Genomic DNA, 16,097 nt, shown 5'->3' on the forward strand with positions numbered 1-16,097 from the left:
TTGGTTCTTGCCTCCTTCCATCCCCACAACTCTTAGTTTCCCGGTTGCTGCAATAAAATACTTGACAATGTAAGGGAGGAGAGGGTTACTCTGTCTGGGGCAGTTCATCATGGTGGGGCAGTTCAACACGGTGGGGCAGTTCATCACGGCGGGGCAGTTCATCACGGCGGGGCAGTTCATCATGGTGGGGCAGTTCAATGGTGGGGCAGTTCAATGGTGGGGCAGTTCATCATGGTGGGGCAGTTCAATGGTGGGGCAGTTCATCACGGTGGGGCAGTTCATCACAGCGGGACAGTTCATCACGGTGAGGCAGTTCATCACGGTGGGGCAGTTCATCACGGCAGAGCAGTTCAATGGTAGGGCAATTCAATGGTGGGGCAATTCAATGGTGAGGCAGTTCGATGGTGGGGCAGTTCAATGGTGGGGCAGTTCATCACGGTGGGGCAGTTCATCACGGTGGGGCAGTTCAATGGTGGGGCAGTTCATCATGGTGGGGATGTCAGGTAGGAGCTTAAAGTAGCTGGTTGCTTTGTATCCACAACCAAGAAACACACCAATGAGTATTTCTTAGTACTCACTTTCTCCATTTGATACAGTCCATGATCCCTTTTGAGGGAACAGTCCTGCCCACAGCCAGGATGGGTCTGCCCACATCTATCGACACCTCCTCACCCCAAGAAACCATCTCCCAGGTGTTCCCAGCTTCTGTCAAGCTGACAGTTGAAGCAAACCATCCCCGTAGCCCTCTGAAGCTCTTATTACCATGTCAGAGAAGTGGAAACTGAGGCCCAAAGAGGCACAGTCACCTGTCCAACATCCCAGAAGGGGGGACGCCCAGCTGTGACTCTCTCTGTGTGGTTTGGCAGCAGACCCTGACTGTTCAGCTGCCACACAGGCGTGGAAGGAAGTGGTGCTGAGCCTGATGCTCAAACAACTTTAAAGAGCCTCCCCCCAAAACACAAAGCTGCAGACACAAGCCAGGCACGGAGACGAATATCAACTTCTAGGGAGGAAAGAAACAGCAAAAACTGCACAATTTTAAATAGCTGACAAAACACCACAAGATTCACAAAATTCAGAAAAATGACTTTTTACAATTAATTTACTGTCCTGTATATTTTTCCTCCCCCTTTATTTTTTTTGGCTGCACACTCTGCTCACTTCTTATGATTTTGAAATCTCTCTCTCTCTCTCAAGAGAACAGGAAATTAGCTGAGTTTTTCCCACAGCTCAGTAAATAGGATTTTTTTCCCCATTATAGTAGCTGTAGCTCACTAAGCAAGTCACTTTGGAAGGACATTTACCTACTGTTTGTGGTGCCCGTACAGATGTGACTGCACAGCAATGGAGATCCCGATAATCCTCGGTTATGGTCCCTAGACACAAAGCTTTTATTTGCAGTCATTATTAAGAGCGAGCTGAGTTAAGAGCGTTTCTGGTTGCATCTGATAGGCATCCGAGCCTGTTTGTGTCCCTGATGATGAGAAGAGCCTTCTATCCTTAGCAAGTGGCTCTATACTTTCTGAAGCATTCTCCGCTCCCGCAGAATCCTGCACCCATTTTCCTTGGCCATGTTTGTACTGAAGAGCTTGACCGGTAGTCCTCCAACTTTATAGGAGTATTTTGAGAGTTCCCACTTATAGCTGGTGCTATATAGCAGCATCCCACAAAGGCACACGAATGTGTCCCCTGGAAAGCGCCTACTCAATAAAGGATGAGAAGTATAAACTGTCTGTATATTTGCTGCCAAAATTTAGACAAGAAAGACACTTATGGCAACCTGGCTGTGCTTTTCTGTGTGTTTGTGCATGCGCATGTGTGGTGCATGTGTGTGCAGGTGCGTGTGCCCAGGAGCACATACCAAGGCCAGAGGAGGATATCAGATGCTCTGCTGTGCCATTCTCAGCCTTACTCTCTTGAGACAGGGTCTCTCACTGACCCTGGAGCTGGGTTCGATACCGCAAACCCCAGTGATCCTCCTGTATCTGTGTCCCACAGCACTGGGGTTACCAACACATACGTAGCCACTCTTGGCTTTATATATGTGCTCTGGGGATTTGAACTCAGAACTTTGTGCTTATGTAGTAAGCACTGTGACTCACTGAGCCTTATCCCTATCCAGTAACTCAGTTTAAAAGGTCTTAAAGGACTTGGTAAGCCGGAATGAACCTCAGTACATGACTGGATAGATAGTGGGCAGTCAACGCGGTAGATCCTTCGCAGGTTTCAAGGGGGAATGAAGTACGTATCTAGACACAGGTAAAGAAAGGTAGCCTTTATTTAATGTTAAATCTTGTGAGACACCATGTTAGAGGACCATGTAGACTCCTGGTTATCTGTGTGTGAATTTTGACATGGTTGAAAATGTACTGGGATACTTTGGATGCACGTTTAGGAAACTGAGAGGTGCTTGTGTCTGAATCTCGACTGGGAATTGGGGAATGAGAAGGGAAAGTTTTAATTTTGACTTTACACCTTTTGGCACTACTGGACTAAGTTGATGCTGCATACACGTTAGTAGCATATTCTGTCTCGCAGGTGCACTCTGTAGCATGAATCTCAAAGGGTCTTATTAATAAAAACAAACCCAGAGCCAGGTATTGAGGTCAATGCTGGAAGATCAGAGAAGGTGAACAAGCCATAGCCACCTCACCTTGAAATTCCTCAGCTGATCCTGTTTCCTCAGACTGGAAGCCTCTCAGCTGAACTGTGCTGCTCAGAAGCCTAAAAGCTTAACCAGTTAGTTCCTGGTCCTCCTGCCTTATATAACCTTCTGCTTGCTGCCATCACTTCCTGGGATTAAAGGCTTGTTACCATGCCTAGCTGTTTCCAGTGTGGCCTTGAACTCACAGAGATCCAGGCAGATCTCTGCCTCTGGAATGCTAGGATTAAAGGTGAGTGCCACTATTTTCTTGTCTCTGTATCTAGTGGCTGTTCTGTTCTCTGACCCAGATAAGTTTATTAGGGTGCACAATATTTTGGGGAACACAATACCACCACATTTCCCCTTTTTTGTCTAAAATTAAAAAAAGCTTATAACTAATACAAGAAAAACTATCCAATAAGTATATACAATATATACAGTCAAGAATTACATTAACAATGTCTAGTCCACTAACATTTGACAGGTCCAGATGAAAAACTCCATTATGTATATTAACAATGTCCAGTCCAGTAATATTTGACAAACTCAGACAAAAAATTTTCATTGCTTATCCTTTTTAAAACAAGTAGTTCCTTTTAAAAAGTAGATTCAATAATCTCCCTTTTTATCTTATCATATCTATATTCTATCTTTTTTCTTTTCCTAATAGATTCAATAATCTACCTTTTGTCTTTTTTTAAATTTTTTTTAATTTTTTAAAATTTTTTTTTAATTTTTTTTTTTTAATTAAAAAAAAATTTTTTTTTTTAATTTTTTTTTTTTGGTTTTTCGAGACAGGGCTTCTCTGTGTAGCTTTGCACCTTTCCTGGAACTCACTTGGTAGCCCAGGCTGGCCTCGAACTCACAGAGATCCGCCTGGCTCTGCCTCCCGAGTGCTGGGATTAAAGGGGTGCGCCGCCGCCGCCGCCGCCGCCGCCACCACCACCACCACCACCACCCAGCCCTTTTGTCATTTTTATATCTTCCCCTTTTTCTTTTTAGAGTAGATTCAATGATCTACCCATTTATCCTAGTATTTCTTTATCTTTTTTCTGAGTAGATTCAATGACCTACCTCGTATCTATATTCTCTTTTTTCTTTTTCTTTTTTTTAAACAAAAACTCTGAATCTAATCTCCTTGTTCAGCTTTTTTCCTGACCATTAACAATTAACAACTTGTAACCAACCATCATAAACAATGACACTATCCATAACTCATTAAATGACCCCAAAAAACTATCCACCCCACCTCTTGGGAATATGGGCATCATTTTCTTAAAATTACTTCCTGCTTTCTGGAGGGTGAAGACATCTTTAGGGAATCCTGAAAAGAAAATCTTTGGATTAATTGTCAAGTCCTGTATCATTTGTCCAGTCGCTGCATAATGAGAAAGTGCAGGGCTTATTTCAAGTCCTTGTTCAAATAGGCTTTCAGGCTGGATCATCTCAGCTAGCCATCTCAAAAAATTGTCCTGAGTAGTTTGTAGTCCAAAGTCGATCTTTTTGGTGGTATTAATCAGCTTAATGGCTTTATCATAGTCCAAGTGGAATCGTCATTGTGGGCTCCTGTCATCTTTTTGAAGATTTCAAAATCGCTGTTAGGTGTGGTCATAGTTCCCTGTAGACTTTTCTGATAAATGTCTGTCTCTCAGAACCATGAATGCTGTGGGATGGTCTGTATGTCAAATTGCTCTGATTGGTCAATAAATAAAATACTGATTGGCCAGTGGCTAGGCAGGAAGTATAGGTGGGACAAGGAGGAGAATAAAGCTGGGAAGTGGAAGGCTGAGTCAGAGAGACACTGCCAGCTGCCGCCAGGACAAGCAGCATGTAAAGATGCCGGTAAGCCACGAGCCATGTGGCAAGGTATAGATTTATAGAAATGGATTAGTTTAAGATATAAGAACAGTTAGCAAGAAGCCTGCCACGGCCATACAGTTTGTAAGCAATATAAGTCTCTGTGTTTACTTGGTTGGGTCTGAGTGTCTGTGGGACTGGTGGGTGACAAAGATTTGCCCTGACTGTGGGCCAGGTAGGAAAACTCTAGCTACACATGAATGTTCTTCCCTAGGAGAGAATATCTTCACAACAATTTCTCCCCAACATTGGTCTTGCCAAACTTTTCCAAACTGACCTTTGCCGATGCTTTCTTGTAACACGATGGTCCTGGTAATTCTTCTCTGAACAAGCAGTAGTAAACCCTTTGTCCCAGGTAGCAGCATCACCAACACGAAGAGAAGCAGCCAGCAACTTGGAGCAGCAGCCGCTGCCGCCATGGTCCTACCACTGTTTGTGGCTTGGCCCAGCCAAAGCTTTTCCTTAGCAACCCTCCTAGGCCGGCCTCAAACTCTGGATCCTCCTGGCTCTGCCTCCTCAGTAAATCCAATGGGCCTGCACCACCACAACTGGCCTAGTGTAGCTCTGGCCTGAGCTGGGCCTGCAAGGCCACAGGCAAGCAGCTTTTTCGTGAATTTATACCACAAAGTTGGGCGCCAGATGTAGCATGAATCTTAAATGGTCTTATTAATAAAAACAAACCCAGAGCCAGGTATTGGGGTCAACGCTAGAAGATCAGAGAAGCAGAACAAGCCACAGCCACCTAGCCTTGCTAATTTCTCAGCTGATCCTGTTTCCTCAGACTGGAAGCCTCTCAAAAGCCTAAAAGCTTAACCAGCTAGTTCCTGGTCCTCCTGCCTTATATACCTTTCTGCTTTCTGCCATCACTTCCTTGGATTAAAGGTGTGAGTCACCATGCCTGGCTGTTTCCAGTGTGGCCTTAAACTCAGATCCAGGTGGATCTCTGCCTCTGGAATGCTAGGATTAAAGGTGTGTGTGACACTATTTTCTGGCCTCTATATCTAGTGGCTGTTCTGTTCTCTGACCCCAGATAAGTTTATTAGGGTGCACAATATTTTGGGGAACACAATGCTACCACAGCACTCAAACTCAAAGCAGTTTAAGAAGAAAAGGAAGTGCACTGATTCCCATAACCGTGTTGTTCTAGAGCGTTGGCCAGGTAGGCTCCAGATGGTGTGGGGCTTTTTGCTTCTCTCGCTTCATCACTCCTCCCTTCCTTGAGTTTAACCACAACCAGGCTCTCCCTCTGAAGTGACAAATGGCCACCAGTCCCTTCAGACTTAAGCTTCTCTCAGCTCAGTAGTCACTGGGGGGTGGGGCGGTGGGGAAATCAACTTGACCACACAGCTACCATGACAGGCTTAGAGGCCCAGACACAGCTTCTGGTAGGCAACACCTGGACCCAGAAAAAAGCTATAAGCTGACCCCACCCAGGGAGGGCCTGCATCTAAGGGGAAACACCTGACATTCCAATCATTCCCTATATCCCTAGACAAATGTCAGCCAATCAGGGTCCTGAACCCTGGAAATTCCCTCACCCCAACCTCTGCTATGATAGAAAACAAAAACAAAAACAAAACAAACAATCAAACAAACAAAAACCACCCTGCCTGGGCTCCGGGCTCTCTGATCTCACCGCTGCATAGGACAGAGAGTCCAAGCTCTGAGCTTGAAAATAAAGGCTCTTTGATTTTGCATACGGGATTCGGTCTCCGTGGTGGTCTTTTGGGGGTCCCCACGATCTGGGCATAACAGTCACAGGACAAAGAAGAGAGATCACTTTCCCGAGTTTCCAGTGAGAATCATGGGGTCGAGTCTCCTTGGATCAGTCCTACAGTTTGACTTTCACTAATGCTACAAAGATGCTGTAGGCAGAGGGGCCAGCTAGAAGGCCAGGCCAGTCTACCGGAGTCATGTGGGAGAGCACTGATGGAGATCGGGGGAAAGGACTCCAACAAGGAAAAGTGGGGGCCTTTTCTTAAAGATGATAGAAGCTCGAATTAAGTGAGAACAGCCACCTGCCACACGCATTCCATTCCAGCCTTAAATGTCAGGAGACTCTTTATAAGGAGAGTAAGTCTTCAGGGGAAGCTAGCCGCCAGAGAGAGCACAATAGAAACCATCAACTACCACAATCGAACTCAGGGGAGAGAAATCTCCCCTTTGCTGGCTTTTCAAAAGAACCTCAAGTTGCAGTGTGCTGGAGGAATTAGGCCAATAGAATAATTAGTGGTAAGTGTTGGGATGGCTTCAACAAATTATAGTATATCTATACAATGGGGAGTCTGCAGACATTGAACCAGGTGGTAGATGAATATTGATACAGAACGCACTTACCACAATACTTTCAATGCAGACTGAAAAGCAATATTTACAGCACGAGCTCATCTTTATTTTTCAAAGGTGCATGCCTGTGTACAAAACGGAAAGACAAAACCATTGCACCAACGCTTCGTGGATAGCTGTTCTGGGTTTATACATTATAAATTGTACTACTTTACTTTGGTTCCGTATCTCAATTTCCTAAGCTTTCTCTAATGAATATTTATCACCTGAACATGAGCAAGGCACAATGATACACATGTATGAGAATGTCATAATGAAATCCTTTATTGTGTATGCTAACTTAAAAATTCATAGAAATAGTTATTACTGACTGAAAAGCCAGACAGTCCCATGAAATCCAATATTCATTTCCGGAGACAAAAATGCCTAATGCTTTTAGCTGTTTTTCTAGAATTTATCCCAATTTCATTAGATTATGTGTTTATGTTGATATTGATGCTGTTTAGAGGTTTATGTAGTACATACATATTGGCTTTCTGTTTGTTACCATTCCTAGGCACTTGCTAGATACATGATCGTGCATGTGCTATCCAGCAGTCAGGCAAAATGCTTAGTCACTCCAGGGCTTTATGTCCTACGTAATCCCTGTGCCTTGGGTGGTGTAATCTGCATGCAGTGTGATCATGTAATCTATGCGCATGCACGGCATAGCTACGTGAGCCCATATGCGCATGCGTGAGGTGAGCTGTAAAAGCAGGCTCCATCCGCCTGACCCTCTCTGCACTTTTGTTTCTGGTAGGCCTATTTGCATGTCCCCCCTTTCCTTCCCCTAATAAAACTCTTATAGTGGGTTCTGATGTACCTCGTGTTTTCTCTCGTGCCTGGTAAATAGCGCCGCAAATAACACCGTTGTGTTGAGATTTTTCCTGGGAAGGCATGTCACACATACATCTACTCACTGCAGATAGCGAACGGAAGACAGACCAAGAGTAACGATTCAGTCAAAGTCCGGCTTGGTGAACCAATGGGTTTATGGGGGTAACTTACAGTGGTAGGAGTTACAGAAACAGGGAGGACCTAAATGCAGCTGCATCACCGAGGAGCCTACCCCAACACGGGTGAAGATTCTCAAAAACTGCAACCCTGGAGCTCTCTGCATAGTTTATAGTCAGATTCAACGGGCGCTGTCCACAACTGTGCTGGTCAAAGTCTCCTCCTCCAGCCGTGTCTACTGCTTTCATAACCGTGGGAAGGGGTCCTCATAAGTCCTGTAAGTTCCAGCTTCCCAGATATGTGAAGTTTACTTCCAAGATCTCATGAGCCTCCTCCCTTCTTCCTGGAGGGAATGTTTGCATTGGGAGAAAACTCCTATGGTGCACGTTCTCGTAAAGAAGATGGAGGCATACCACGGGTAGACCAACCCCCGTTGCCATTCTCCTACCACATGTGCTTGCCTGAGCTAAACAGACTATCTCTTTCAATCAACTGATATTTGTTGTTTTCATGGTTAGAGCACATGTGAATATCAACCACCGCTGAGCCATCTGCTGTATGTCCCTTTCCCTAAATATCCATTCTTCTTAAGGATTTTCTTTTGACCCCAGAAAATCTGCCACTGAGTGAAAACCTGTTAAATGTAAATTAAAAAATTCTATTAAATGAAGTGGGTGAACATATTGAGGCATTCCATGTCAACCCCCAAATACCCAAATGACTTTCTCAGACAGAAAAATATACAAGACACGAATATCATCAAATACACAATCCAGGACGAGCTGAAAGTAGCTAGTGTACATTCAGTGCCATATAAGGAAGGCTTAGCTCATTCACCAGAGCTGGCCAAGCAGAATCCAGGGCGTGATGGTTGAAGGGAGCTGTACTTGAAGGTCTTCTTACCGCATGGTTTTCTTCAGCAACTCCTTAGTCTGATCCTTGCCTTTCATCTAACTGAACTTAGACACACTGAGTGCGGAGACTCAATTTAGGGCTAATTAAAAGTCAACCGAAAGGAAAAAAAAGTCAAGCCGGTGGAGACAGTACACGTGCCTGAGGCTTTCTGAGATGGTCTTTCTTGCTTAGTGTCCTTACCTAACAAAGCATCTGGGAGCTCTTCCTAACACATGGAGCGACTAATGTATCTAATGTGTCCAATGTGCTAGCTACTGTCTGGAAACTTAAACCAGTCGAGATTATGTGCTCTGCTACTGTGTGAAACTGTAATGTCAAATGATCCTTCTTACAGGAATTATGTTGCATGTGCTTCTGGAGTAAAACTTTATCTCCACAATAAAAATAAGTTAAAGGACAGATAAATGTTATCTGGAATGTGGCATAATTTTAAAGCAGATATTGTGAATAGAACATTTGAACAGTTCTTGTATAAAGTAATTACATAGAGTTTTGTTTTTCTTACACAGAATTGCTTTTCCTATCTTCTTTTGAGGCAGCATCTTGCTATCTAGCCTAGGTTGTCCAGGCTGCCCTCAAACTTTCAATCCTCCTCCCTTAGCTTCCCAAACTGTGGGCCTACAGAACTTTCCATCATGCCCAGACCCCACTGTTTTATTAAAAAACTTTATTTGGAAATTTTTTTCACACAGTATATTTTGATAAATGTTTTTCTCCTCCCCAATTCCTCCCAGATCCTCTCATGCCCCTAACCAACCAACTTTACTTTCTCTCTCTCTGTCTCTCTGTCTCTCTGTCTCTCTGTCTCTCTCTCAAATAAACAAAACAAAAACAAACACACGGTAAGACAAAAAAAAAAAGCCCAAATAAAGCAAAATTATACAAAAAGTCTCCAAAAGCACGGTCAAGTTTGCTCACGTTGACCAGCTCCGCCTGGGCATGGGGCCTGCCCCGGAGTGTAGTTGATTGACAGAACCGTGGGACTCCACTGGAGAAAACTGACTTTCCCTTCGCCAGTGGCTATCAGTTGCAGACAGCTTTTTGGTTAGGGGTGGGCCTGGTCTCCGCTTCCACTCTCAATGCCGGGAATCCTGTCTGGTTTGAACCTGTGCAGGCCTTGTGCGTACTGCCATGGAAGACAATATTTCCTTGGTGTCGTCTACCACCTCTGGCTCTTCAACCTTTCTTCCTCCTCGTCCACATCGAACCCTGAGCCCTGGGGAGAGACATTTGATCCAGACATCCCATTGAGGACCGAGTGCTCCAAAGTTTCTCACTTCCTGCACGTTGTCCAGTTGTGGGTCTCTGTATCAGCCCCCATCTACTGCAGCAAGAAACTTGTCCCATGAGAGCGGACGGAGGTCCTGATTGGAGTCTTAGCTCAGTGTCTCCATTGTTTTTTGATTTTGTTTTCTTTATCAAAAACAAACAAACCAAACCAAACCAAACCAAAATATTCGATGTTCTTCAAATTTCTAATAAATCTCTTTTGTAATGTTACAGAATGACATAGTCAAACATGTCATGGCTATCATGTTCAGTTTTGATCCCTAAAAAACGCTCCCTAACTGACATGTCAGACAGCATTCTCTTGTATTGGTGAAATTATTAAGGCCACTCCACGTAGTTAAAAGGGAGATTTATTTAGTGGCGTAACTTACAAATGAAGGGATAGGTAGGTTGTGGGTTCTGGGAAAGACGCAGCGCAGTCCGGTGGTGTTCTCTGGAGAACTCTCCTCGGTCTACCTCTAGCGTCCAGGGTCCAGGAACCAAGAGAGATGGCCCATCCGGATCTCGGGTCTTCAGGGTCCTCTCTTGGCCCCATCTTGTAGGCATGACAGTTACCGAAGCCTCAGTGGGGGTTGGAACTTCCAGATCAAAGCAGGAATGGCTACCCACTACACTCTTGGCCTTTTCTATGTTTTGGCATAGTATATTTTAAATTAGAAGCTCTTTCCTTCCGAATTTTAACACCCTGTTCTACTGTCTTCTAGTTCGGTGACAGTCCGACCTGCTTCTCCCTGACAGCCTCTATATTCTTTGTTTCTGATGATCTGAAGTTGGGGGATGGCAAGCTTTGATGTGAGGATTTCTTTGTAGGGGCTTCTCGTGCACACTTTCACCTTCCACATCTCTGCTTCATTACTCTCCGTTTTCTGTTAGTGAAACCTGCCTGGGAATGGCGTGGGTCTACCTAGTGTCCTCAACTTACTACCTTTGTGGCCAGAACACAGAGGGCCTGAAGGGACAAGCCCATTCAAGAAGAGGAGAGACAGTCTGAGGGTCAGGGGGGTCGGCAAGAGAGACACGGAGCTGTGTGAAGACCAGGAACTGTGCCTGCTGAAGCATACCGGTGCAACCATGCTCAGTGGGCCAAGTCTAATAGGCAAAGAATAATGAAATAGCAGTCAGGCCTCAGAGGTTCCCCCTGGGGATGAGGAAAAGCTTGGGAGCTTTTGTGTGCATGCTCTAGTGTGGACGTGCTGGAGTGGATATGTGTTCATGTGCTTGTGTGCATGCTCACACATGTGTGCATGAGTACGAGTGTGTACACATGTGTGCATACATATGGATGTCTCTGTGTATGTGTGTGTGGTGTGGTGTTCACAATGCTGTTCAGAGTGGGTAAAATGGGCTGAAAAGCCACAAAGCCTGACTTTGTACGAATGAGATGAGCGTGGGTCTATATACCCACTCTCACAGATTTGTACTCTCAGTTCTCTTTGAACATGAGGCTTCTCTGACCTCTATCCTCAACCCAGACAGATTTTCAGGCTTTTTTTTTCATCTTTATTATTATTTTTTTATGACAACCTCTTTTAATTATTGAAATTTAAAAAAAAGCTTTAATGAAAGTATGTCTATGTGTTGGGGGAGGTATGTGCATGTGAGTGCAATGTCCTTGGAGTCCAGAAGAGGGCATCTGATGTCCTGGACCTGGAGTTGTGAACCACCTGACAGGTGCTGGGAACTAAGCTCAGGTTCTCCTAACTGCTGAGCCATCTCCCAACCCCCAATTCCTGTGATTTATAGTAAAATACCTGCTTGTTTCCTAGCCAGACACTGTGCTCAGTCCTTTACATCATCTTGTTAATGTTTCCTGGATCCCTGTGGAATAGATATTATACATCATTTCCAGGTAAGAAAACAGAGACCCTGAGAGGGGAAGTAATGTACCTGCATCTTTATAAACTGCAGAGCATACAATCTGAACCTAGATCTGATTCTGGGTGCAGTGTGGTCAATGGAGCAAATTTTTGTTGGAAAGCTACTCCTGGGCATCTTCCTGACTGCTGGGAAATCATATTAAACAGGCAAGAGCACCAGGCTTCATGGAACTTGCATTCCACCAGTGGAAACAGAGTGTGCAAATTAAACAGCAGAGTGTGTCAGACATAAATAATACTCAGAGCTAAGAAGAAAACAGAAAAGAGGGATGGGGAGAGCAACAGTCTGGAGCGTTGAAGTTTAGGATGCTGCTGGAGCTTGGGCTGATGCTGGGACGTGGGTAATGCTGGGGTCTGGGTGGTGCTGGGATGTGGGTGATGCTGGGGTGAGGGTGGTGCTGGGGTGTGGGTGATGCTGGGATGTGGGTGATGCTGGGGTATGGGTGGTGCTGGGATGTGGGTGATGCTGGGGTCTGAGTGGTGCTGGGATGTGGGTGATGCTGGGGTGTGGGCAGTGCTGGGTTGTGGATGGTGCTGGGATGTGGGTGATGCTGGGGTCTGAGTGGTGCTCGGGTCTTGACGGTACCAAGGTTGGATGGTGCTGGGTTTTGGGCAGTGCTGGCTTTGGGCAGTGCTGGAATTTGGAGTATGGTGATATGAGAGGAGGTGGATTCTTACTAAGAGGTACATTAATATCTAAGAGGCGAATTCTTACAGGAGGTACCTGATTAAGGACACATTGGGTGTACTCTTAAAACTGAATATGGCCTTTCTCCGACATCATTGGGCTAGTTGCTGAGAACAGGCTATTATAGGAGTGAGCCTTTCCTGGCTTCCAGAGCTGCAGTGATCTCTCACTCTGTGATCACTGCTGCCATGATGCCTTCTGCCATGGTATAATACAGGGGTCCTTGCAGAGCTTGTGTCCTGATGCTGGGACAGTTTGCCACCAAATCTATAGCAAATGAGTCTCTTTGTTTATTAGTCCTCAGTTTTGTGCGTTTCGTCATAGTGACAGAGAACAGACTGACAGAGTGGCCATGAGGAAACCTCACAGGGGCTTTGTGTGAAGACCCCAAGGAAGAGAGTGAGCAGGCCATACTGTGATCTAGGCGGAAAGCGTTCTGGCAGGAGGAACAGCCATACAAAGGTTCTGAGGTGTAGTGGAGATGTCAGGTGTATTCAGAGAGTGGAGCAGAAGCCATGGGAGGGGAGGAGGGAACGCCATATTCCTCTGGCCATGAAATCTGTGCATCACCATGCAGGCATGCATGGTTGAGTCCCCTCCAGTAGAGCAGGCTCACATCCACATCTCTCTAAAGCCTGCAGAGAGCAGAGGCTGGGTTTTGTTAGGAGGGAGGGAGGGAGGGAACCTGTCTACCCAAGCTGAAAGAGCCCGGGAGGTCCATGGGTATGACCGGTGAGTGAGACCCTTCACATGGCATCAGAACGGCCGCGACACAGCCCTCAAGTCCCTTGTGCCACCATGTTCAATGTCTCTGCTCTCCTTGCTGGAACTGAGAGAAGCTGGCTAACTCTGAAAGCTGTGGATTGGAGGCACCTGCCTAAGCACTGCCTCGTGAGGAGTTAATCTAACAGCTGCTTGTCTTTTGCACCTGACACGTGACTGTGTAGACCTCTCTGTTGAACCTAGGTCTGGGCTGGAGAAATGGCTCCTGTGTAGCCTTAGTTCCAGACATTCCAAATCGGGAGTTTTGGAGGTCTTAAGGAAATCAGGCTCAACCCAAAGGGAATCAGATGCAGAGAACAAAACAAATTGGATTCTTGGAGGAAATTGCTTTTTGCCTCTTCAGTCTAGCGCCTTTTTATTCAATTCTTGGGAGTGCATGTAAGTTAGTTATAAACAATCAACTTGATATTTTCCACCTGTTAATCAATAAATATTAAATATTAAGGAAGCCAATTTTGGAGTGTCTGGTGGGCCTGGGTGACACGGTTTCAGAAGGCTAGCTATGTCTCAGCTGCCTCCTTGGGTTTCCTCTCCTAAACTGCCCTGGTGACCCCTTGGGACTTCCACTCTCTGAACTTGAGTGTTGGGTCTCTTCCAAATGACAGCCATTCCCATGATGCTCAGCAGCCTATGAGGTGCCCCTGGGCATCAGTTGGGTGGAACAGGGACAATGGTGACTATTCAGGCTTTTAACTGTCTTCATGTGAAGAATTCAACCTCGAAGTTGGGCTTGGTGGCAGGAGCTCGAGATGAAGGCTCAATGACAGAGTAGAGACGGACAGTAGCTAAAGCATGACAAGAAGAGGCTGAAAGGGGCTGAGGAGATAGCTCAGTTGGTAAATGCTTGCCTTATAAGTAAGGGGACAGAGGACACAAGTTTAACCCCTAGAACCCACAAAAAAATAGCCAGGCATTGTGGCAAGCATGCTGGTAATCCCAGCATCACAGAGATAAAGGACAGGCAGATTCCTGGTGCTCTAACCAATGATAGACCCCCATCTCAGAGAGAAGGTGTCTTCTGATACACGTTCACACGAATGTGCAGATACACAAAGAGGAGGAAGAGAAGACACTGACCACACAATCCTCCTTGTAATTTTTTCTCTTCCCACCCCATAGCTCTTATCCCACAATGTGTGACTTCATAATAAGGACAGGAGAGGAAGAAGAGGAAAAGGAAGGGGGGGTGGGGGGAGGAAAAAGAGAAAGAGGAGGGGGAGGAGACAGAGGTAAGAAATAGAGGGACTCAGGGTCAAGCTAAATAAGGTCATATCACTCCAGTTGGAAACGCCTTCTTGATGGGGTGGCACAGTGTACTCCTGGGAGAGACGGTCATATAAGCTGGCTCATTGTCAAGGGGTGGGCAAAGAGGAGAGGGTATGTCCCTCAGCCTGCAGAGTGGAATGTGGAGGAGGTTTTGAGAAGGATGTGGGGCTGAGCTAAGGCTTAAAGGATGTAATATTCTCCAGACAGATCCAAGGAAGCAGCACGGTCACAGAACCGCTGGCCTGTACCATGCTCTGCCTGTGGGGAAGCCAGTTCACATCTCATTTGCAGGGGATGAAGTCCGGTTATACTTGAATAGCTATATGGGAACTTAGGTCCTGGAGTGCTTTAAATATCTTGCTAAGAGGTTAATGCTTCAAGCTGAAGAGACATGCAGGGATGCAGAGACCTGGTTCCGTGCTACCCAGAGAAACCTCCATCTCTAGCTTCTAAGTTTTGATCTGTGACAGTACAAGTAACCCAGAGGGTTTGCCTATACATCCACTCGTTCACACCCCCGAATTGTGCAGCTGCCGACTTACCCATATACTCACCCATACGTTCATCTGCTCACCTACCCACCCACCGGTCACACATCCATCTGCCTTTCAATCCACATCTCTTCCACACCTAAGATCCACTCTCGCTCACACGATGGGGGTTATTTATTTTGTTCTAACTTCTTTCTCTGCCCTCAGCCACTGGAAGCCTTAATTCTGTCCAAGTTCAAGCAGATTATAAATTTGTAAAGTGGTACGTATGTGCATAATCTGTGCCTCCTCTCTTGCTGGGAAAGTTCTGTTTTTCTGTCTAGTTCTTTGCTGTGCTGCTGAAGTAGGAGTGTATTTTTTTCCTCCCCTTGGATTTGAGCCTTCACAAGTGTTCCAGAAGAAAATTAAACCAAATAGAGAATTAGATTCCCCTCCCTTTTCTTGGAAATATCTTGCCACTGGGCCACGCTCCCTGGGAATTAAATAACTCTTCAAAAGGAGATCAGAAATAGATTTCTCAGTGGGGTTTCTAGACGTCAGTAAATGAATTTATGGAAAATGGGTTAGGTTTGGCAAATTTTAAATTGCGATCCGGTGAATGTGTAATCTCTCTGTACAAATAACTCTTTTTTACCTTCTCCTTCTCCATATTCAACTGGAACAATTGCTCTTTAGTTCAGTTGTCCAGTCTTGAATATCCCCTCCAACTTGACGCTAATGGGTAGGAAAAGGATGTAGTGGATAACTGATACATGCTGTGATCGATTCCTGATATATGCAGCATCAGCCATTGTTTGGAGTTCAGGGGTAGGAGTCCAGTGTGATCTAAACTGGAGGGACGTCAGATGCATACACTTTGTAACTCTGTTTTCTCATTGTTCAGTGGGAGAAAGCTTCACAGGCCACCCCACCACCCAAGCAAACTGAAAATTTGCCTATGAGAATTAAACACATCCTGCAGTACTTCTTTTAGTTCAGTTGGAGTCAGTCGTGTGTGAATCTATCTG

This window comes from Peromyscus eremicus, chromosome 4 (genome assembly GCF_949786415.1).
Source record: "Peromyscus eremicus chromosome 4, PerEre_H2_v1, whole genome shotgun sequence".
Classification (NCBI taxonomy): domain Eukaryota; kingdom Metazoa; phylum Chordata; class Mammalia; order Rodentia; family Cricetidae; genus Peromyscus; species Peromyscus eremicus.